Source organism: Malus sylvestris, chromosome 5 (genome assembly GCF_916048215.2).
Source record: "Malus sylvestris chromosome 5, drMalSylv7.2, whole genome shotgun sequence".
In the NCBI taxonomy this organism is placed as follows: domain Eukaryota; kingdom Viridiplantae; phylum Streptophyta; class Magnoliopsida; order Rosales; family Rosaceae; genus Malus; species Malus sylvestris.
Genome location: NC_062264.1, coordinates 33,795,781 through 33,804,526, shown reverse-complemented (window position 1 = coordinate 33,804,526; position 8,746 = coordinate 33,795,781). Strand labels below are relative to the sequence as shown.

The window sequence follows — 8,746 nt, the reverse complement described above, 5'->3', positions numbered from 1 at the left end:
CAAGAACAAGAAGAGATGGTTGCGAACGGCAATAACGATGGTGCACCTCGAACCATTCAAGATTTCTCTATTCCGCAATTTTCTTCACGACAATCATGCATAGTTTATCCTGAACTTGATGCTACTTCTTCTTATGAGATCAAAGATTATTTTATTAACATGTTGCCCAAGTTTTCTGGGGATGAGAATCAAGATGCTAGTGAACATGTAGATAATTTTCTGGATATCTGTGGGACACATAATATTAAAGGCGTCTCCGATGAGTTCATTCGCCTAAAGCTTTTCCCGTTTTCTCTCATGGGAGATGCTAGAACCTGGTTCAAAACTCTGCCAGCGAGATCAATTACCTCTTGGACTCAACTTTCTAGTAAGTTCATTCAAAAGTTTTACACTCAATTTAGGACTCAGAGGTTGAGGGATCACATATTTCACTTTAGGCAGAACAAGGGAGAACCACTTTTTCAAGCCTGGTAGAGATTTAAAGCTTTGATAATTAGTTGTCCACACCGTCAGTTTTTACCATGACAACTAATTTTATACTTCTACCAACACTTGAGTGATGAATGCCGACATAGATTGGATGCTGCAGTTGCTGGCAATATATTGGGAAAAGAACCAGAGCAAGCTACTACTATCATTGAGAATGTTGTTGCAAATTCATCTCAATGGGATAGTAGAGAGTTAACTCGAAATTCGGCATATGAAGTAAGTTCATCTAATGAGGTGGCTGCATTATCAAGGAAATTGGATGCTGTGGTGAATATGTTTTCAAGGAATGCAGAACCGTGTGGGATTTGCGCTACTCAGACCCATCCTACTCATCTTTGTCCTCAAAGTGGTACTTGTCCAGAAGTTGAAGCGGCTAATCAAGTCAATATGTTTAACCATCAACGAAATGACCCCTTCTCAAATACTTATAATCCTGGGAGGAGAGATCATCCTAATTTAGCTTGGAAGAATAATTTTCACCAAGGATCCAAGCCATGTCAACAAGGAGCAGCGCCTATAGAACCCAAGAAACCTTCTTGGGAAGAAGCTTTAACTTAGATACCTTTACAATCAAGGCATTTATCTCTTTCGAGTATTTGCGTCCATATAGTCTAGTACCAGTTATATTCTCACAAATATAATTACTGAGGCTAAACCCGACGCCGATGATTCGTGAACTTCAAAGAGACTAGCAACCTTGTCTTCAGGCTCTAGAACCCAAAAGGCTGAGACGAGTTCATTCCTCGGCCACAATTGCTAGACGCAAAAGTTAGTAGCGCCCCCAATGCCACACCAAAACATATTTTACTCTTCGGCTAAACTAGACCGACGAGTTGGCATGCTCCATATTCAATCAAATGACATAGTTAGCTTATTAATTACTTGGTCTACGCCCCACATAGGCTAGATAGTTTTTAAAGTCAACACATATGTTGGCACATGCAATTGCCACATGGCCCTACTAATTGGCACTTAATTTTTTTCTAGTAAAACTAAATCCAATATGTAAACGCCCAAAGAATCCTGGACCTACATGGCTACACCCCAGTGGTGCCATTTTGTTGGTCAGAGTTCTAGGTTGAAGGATACCTTAACCTTTTCACAAAAAACAAATACAAAAACACATAAAAGAAAGAAATTTATTTCGCTCTCGCTGATTTTCTCTTCTTATGCATGCTTGTTTAATTTTGAATTTTGAATTGAATAAATCAAATATGAATATAAGAAGATAAATAAAAAATGCACGTATAAGAAAAAAGCTTTTTAGTTAAAATGGTTCATGAGATTGACATAACTCTTTATTTTAGTTCATGGCATTTAAATTCAATAGAAGTGGTTCATGAGTTTGCCCACTATCAATCATTTGGTCCTTTCACACAAACTCTCTATCAAATAAGACAAAATGACAAAAATACCATCAAGTTTTATCAAATCATTTTGAATCATTGTTTATTAAATTGAGTGTATTTTTGTCCATTTGGTCCTTATTTAAAAGAGATTTTTCACGGAATGAACAAAATGATTGATGATAGGCAAACTCAAGGACCACTTTTTATCGATTTCCAATCCCAAGGACCAAAGTGTGGAGTTATGCCAATTTAAGAGACTATTTTGTCTTAAGATGCCTAAGAAAAATGATTTTACCAATACAAGAAAAATATATTTCTCAATGTAAATAACTAAGCTACCACTTAACCATTGATCCCCCATAAGCTACCACTTAACCATTGATCCCCCATTTTGTTGCGGAATTAACTTTTAATGATATTTATGGCAGAAAATGCTCTCTCTCCTGAAGCAATTGCAACTGGTAAAACCAAACCCAAATCGATAAGTAAATATACATATTGAAATACTAGATGGAATCCTTTTTCACCGTTTTTAAGCAAAATCATTAATCCTTTGCAACTGAGAAGAATTACTTTTCAAACACATAGAACGAATATAAATGTCAAGTTGATCTACAAGTGTTGATAGGTCTTGCTCTGTAAAATCTTGGGAATACAATTGAGCAAAACAAAATAACTTTTCTTTGTAAAATGAAACAAAAGAATAATTTAGATTTAAATTAGCTAAACAAATGAGCAATTCTGTAACCACTCATTTGATTTCGTAAAAGAATGAATATAAAATGTGTGGTTACAGAGAGCTTTCTCTCATTTTATCTTATTGTTTTCGTAAAAAAATAAATATAAAATATCAACGTGACTTCAAGTAAGAGAAGAGAAAATGAGAGAAAGCTTAAGAGGGAAGATAATCCTCCTCTCATCACGTGGGGCCACTTCCATTGCTTCCCATTGACCATATATATATGTTTTTTTTTTTTTTTTTTTCAGAGAAACCTTTATACATATGTTTGGTACGTACTTTGCCTATAAAAAAAGACATTAGTTAATCTATAGCAAGTGGACTGCGACTCTCTAATAAACAAAAAAATGTGTGAAGTCTTAGGTTCGATGCTTTGAACTGGTGAGTCTGCTTTGATTATGGCCACGGGTATGGTGAAATTCCCCATAACCTCTCCGGATTCGAAAAAAGTGAATAACCGTGACTTGCCACCAGTTGTTTCCTTTTAATCGTAAAAAAAGTATCAAGTGATTTGTTTGTACCATACTTGACCAATCCCGAAACTACTGAGCACCGGTCAATGTTATACCATCAAGGATCCACAAGAGTTTCCCTCCAACCAGGAGGCTAATCACAGCGCGACACATGTCGACATCAGAGGCCAATTATAGCGCGACACATGTCAACATCAGAGGTCAATCACAACACGACACGTGTCAATGTCAGAACAAAGCTAGAAACTCTCTTTTATTAAAGGAAATCATTTTCCCACAATATTTCCTAATGTCATTTGTACTAAATCATTCACTAGTACTCACTAAAGGAGAGATTGAACCTATGTACTTGTGTAAACTCTTCACAATTAATGAGAACTCCTCTACTCCGTAGACGTAGCCAATTTAGGTGAACCACGTACATCTTGTATTTGTTTTCCTGTCTCTATCCATTTACATATTTATCAACACTAGTGACCGGAGCAATATAGCGAAGGTCACAAACTTGACACTTTCTGTTATACCAAAGTTCTTATTGATTTTGTGTATCAACATGATTAATTAATTAATTTTAGATTAGCAGAGATGAGAAGGTTCCAGCATCCAGTTATATTATCGTTATTTTACTCACAAAGCCAAAAGTGGAGTATACACGTTGAAATTTAACTTTAATTCTAAAAATTTCACATGAGCAAACAAAACCAGCTCTTTATTTTTTTAATTTCAGAGCAAATTGCAGTGCAATGTTAAGATCCAAACTTCTGGGATATATCCACTTAAGTAGGTAACAACTAATTTCATACAATTTAGGAATTTTAAATTCGTGGCTTTTTCTATTAAAAAAATTAACTTAACTAATTCGTTATTATCACTAAAAATGAGATAACTTTTTATTTTTGTTATTATATTTAATTAGTCTCTCCTTCATCAAAAAATCATTAATACTTGTTTTAGAAAACTTCATTTATTTGTTAACATTTTGCGTATATTTATATAAAAAAAATGTATTTAAAACTTATGGTACATTAGAAAATAAACGTATCGACATTTGGTATGTTTAGATTATAAATGTGCAAAGACACAAAATGTACTAGCAATCCAAATGTACCTGTTTGGACCCCAAATGTTATTTTGGGCCGAGCTCATAAATATCCTCAGCCCAAAGGTGTTTGTTTAGAATCTTGTCATGGGCCGGCCTTATCAAGGTTGGCCGAATCCTGTTATGAAGAGGTTTGTTTCGGATAAAGGTGAAGTAGTCGAGACCTGGTATGATAAGGATTCCTAGAGACACTGGGACTCGGGAAGTGAATTTGGCTCGTTTAAAAGGTGGGTTCAAAGTCCCAGTTGAATTAGAATTGGCCAAGTCCTAGTTAGATTAGGTTGAGGAATCCTAATCTAAGAGTGGTTCTAGCTCGGCTATGAGAGATTGCTATAAATAGGAAATGGTGTGAATCATTCCAGCTTTTTCCAATTCAACACACAAACTACCCTGTGCAAACTTTCGCTCTACGCGAAACCGACGAGTTGGCACGCCCCACACACAACGAAGGATGTAATTAGCTTATTGATTACTCGGCATGCATGCCATGTAGGTTTGGTAGTTTTTAGGGTGAACATTTTGGCACTCTCGATGGGACCCAGTGCTAAAAGTACGAAGTTCATGACTATTGAGACACGATCGGCTAAAAGGACAACAGTCATGGGAAAGTCCATGACTAACATTCCACCGATGGTCCAAACCTAGATCATGATGGTTTGTCACAGACACATAATCCTCCTGTTGCCATCACACCTGAAGCCACAAGTGCGACACGCCGAGAAAAAGAAGTCAGTCTCAGCAGACAGGCTCATGATGCGGAGATCACCGCCAGAGTGACAAAAGGAATTTTTGTCGAATGAATAGTAAAGGATTGTGACGAGGACGGTGGTGAAGCATCTGATCCACCAACTAGGTCGTTTTTCTGAAGACATCTTAATGAGAAATCTCGGCAGTTTGAGCAAATGTTTAGCCAATAAATAAAAGGGATACTCGAAGAAGTTTGTGGTTATAGCGCCATGCACACTAGATTGCTCAAGGTCCTGGGTAGTAATACCCAGAATATTGGACATACTGATTAATCTAGACAAGCTATTCCAAAGAACAATCCAATACTGGCATTACCGGCCTAGACAGGATCTGCTCGGCTCAAAATGATTGATATGGAAAAAAGAAGTGGATCAAGCAGCAAGGAGGATGAATTTGACCGAGGAGCAGAAACGGCATCCGTCGATATGGTTGAGGTCCAAAGAATGATCGATTCGGCCCTGAAAAAGGGGTCGAAGTTCCCAAAATTCATCAATCCATACCCAGCTTATGTAGAAAAAATCGAATATCATAAAGGCTTTAAAATCCCAGACTTCAGCCTTTTTGCTGGAGAATCGTCCATGTCTTAATTAGAACATGTAGCTCGGTTCACTGCGCAATGCAAAGATGTTAATAGCGACTTCCATAAACTATGACTATTCAACTTCTCATTGACAGGCTCAGTATTCGCATGGTACATCAACCTTCTACCTAACTCCATCTAGAGTTGGGAGGAACTAGTCGAAAAATTCCATGAGCAATTCTATCGATCGGGAATAGAAATGTCAGTTTCTTCATTGGCCAAGATGGCTCAAGCATCTGATGAGTCACCAATGGATTATCTTACAAGGATTAAATCGGCCAGAAACCAGTGCCGAGTACTTATCCCTTAAGTCAAATTTGTCAAGCTCGCCTTGAATGGGCTAGACATGGAATACAAAAAGAAATTCCTGAGGGAAAACTTTCTAGATATGTATGAGTTGGCTCAACACGTTGAACAATATGATTATCTACTTCGAGAAGAAAAGATCTTGAAGCCCTCATCTCGATGGACGATCTATAAGAACCCTGCAGTCAGTTATGCATCAGTCGAAGTTGAAGAACCTCAATGTGTCAACATAGATGCGGCCAAGATAGTGTTTAATAAGCCTTATGTATGCAAGGCATTGGCACATGCCAACTCCAAAGATGTCAAGACCTGCTCAACTAGTGTAGAAGCAGTCGTTAAAACATCGAAGGTTTATACCTTCGACATAACGAAGGTCGATGCCATCTTTAACCAATTACTGAGTTCGAAAATTGACAAGCTTCCGCCGGGACATAATATTCCCAAGGTCGACAACTTAAAAGGGAAAATTTATTGCAAATACCACAACTCGACAATCATACAACGAACAACTGCGTCGTGTTTCGAGATGCCATCCAAAGCTGGATCGACAACGGTAAACTCAAGTTCCCTGAAAAGAAAATGGGCGTCGACACCGACCCATTCCCAACAGCAACAATAAACATGGTAGACGCTTGTCTGCTTGGGGATAAAGGAAGGGGAAAGGCCGAGTTCGTCCCAATACGGTTTGTCCTAAAACAGAACTCTCGGCCACGAGTGAAAATTGATTTATTCTCAAACGAGCCACCTAAGATTTAACTGGGCCAGCTGCTGTTGAATCAATGTCAAGTTCCAGTACCAAGGAAATTAAAGAACCGATGATCCTATGTAGTCGGTGTAAAGCGAATGTCGAGCTGAAAGAAAAACTATGTCATGTAGGAATACCACAACAAGTGCTCACAGCTGCAATGAAGCCTCAACATGTGCTTGGAATAGGCCAATGTCATAAGGTCTTTGATAGGCTTGGTCCTCAGGTCCAAGATACTAAGCTATCTTCTGCAAGATGACGCCTTGATTTCGACGCGTCATTTTATAACGAAGATTATTATACGCGCAGCTCTGGTAGTTCAAGTTCACCCGTAAACCAGCCCACCTTTAGACCTCCTGAGCCATATGATTAGTGTTGGTATACCTATAATTCCCCTAAAGGTGTATACAATGCACTAACCAAATCATAGAAACGTCGATGGCAAAGAATAGACTATATGGCTTGCCGATGAGTAGCCCAAGATACCTCAGCCCCCAAATGGCAGCTGAAGGAAATAGACAACAATGAAGAAGAACGATAGCCTCCGACGATTATGACCGAATTGCTCCAAGGAAAACAGGTAGTCGATTGTAACTTTGAAACCATGATTGAAGAGCCCGAAAAGTGGATCAAACTCCTTCTTCGGCTCGGAGAAATAAAAGTTATCCTCGAGTACTTTCGAAAGGAAGCCAAGAGCAAACTTCCTCTATTACCCACAAAGGAACCATTGATCAAAGTCAGACGAAATTTACATCCACCGTTCCTCAGGGACGCTTTAAAGTACAAGCAGGAGTTTCATAAAAAACATTCAGCTAATGACTTATACGGTTTTCTGAAAGCATGCCAAGATACTATTGACCTCATTCTAGCATGCCCAGATACTGAACGAATCATCCAAAAAACTTCAGACCCGGGTTTGAAAGCTAGGTTCCAGCATATACGTGAGGCTTGAGTCCTCAGCTTTGATGTAGATCCATACACTAATATTGACGTGGTTGAACTTCCATTCTTTCTCGAGGACCTCCAATATTTATGGTGCCATTTCTAAGTCTTTTTCGTCCTCTTCCTTTTTGACCTTTCGATCGATGAAACATAACGCGTTGTACAATTAGAAGCTTACCTCGACACCAAAAATGCCCGAATCACATATCAAGAGCAAGCTCGTACCACGACACAAGTCACAGACCCAATTCCACCTTTCAACGATCCCAAGGCCAATGAACAAATCGAGAAGGCTCCTGTAGACATATCGCAGGAACATACTCCAGCGCCAGCCAAGAAAGACCAAGCCAACATTATACACACGTCGCCAGAAGATTTGGAAGTAGATCACGACTCGATGGGTCATTCGGTCTTCAACAACATAGAAATCAGCATGGTTCATGTCTTACCCGTTGAGTTTCAGCCAACTGCATCCCAACCAATTTTCTTGGACAGGGACGTGGTGGCCGAAAAAGCCCCACAAGTCAATTTCATGGCCACTGAAGAGAATCAGCTGACCACAAAGGAAGACAAACTCAAAGCAGCTCTTGCGGAGTTGTTTCCCCGTTCTTCTTCAGCCAACCTTCATCATTTAAAGTCATTGTATGTTACAGCTTACATCGAAGGTATCCAGTTTCCAAAATCTTCGTCGACTGCGGAGTTACGGTCAATATCATACCCATCTCCATCCTGAAGGCACTACGTCGCTCTAACGACGAACTTATTCCATCAGGGATCACCATGAGTAGTTTTTTCGGTGACAAGTCCCAGACAAAGGGGGTGCTTCCGTTAGAAGTAAATATCTTAGGTCGTAATCACATGACAGCATTCTTCATAGTCGATTCAAAGACCAAATATAGCGCACTGCTCGGTCGGGACTGTATCTATCAAACAAGCTGTATTCCTTCATCTTTATATCAAGTCTTTATTTTCTAGGATGGCAAATCGGTCGTAGTTTATCTAGCCAACGATCATCTATTCAAAGCTAACATAATCTAAGCACGTTATTATGACAACCACGTCGGCTACATCACCTTGCACGGTTTTAACGATGAAGGACGGTCGACTTGGATTTTAGTTCAGAAAGCCATCGAGGTTGGCGTCGAGACTGTTCACCAGGATTCAACGAGACTCGGCTTGGCTAACCTCATTACTGATGCTGATGTCTAACACCAAATAGGTCGAACGACGGGTCGCGGTTTCATCTACCATGGAACGACTGCTGGTCCACTGGTATA

General features: G+C 39.3%; 1 pseudogene; it reads right to left on the bottom strand.

Moving 5' to 3' along the window:
• Nucleotides 1-408: 408 nt before the first annotated feature.
• LOC126624870 (small nucleolar RNA R71) lies at nucleotides 409-515 on the bottom strand (annotated as a pseudogene).
• Nucleotides 516-8,746: the final 8,231 nt, after the last annotated feature.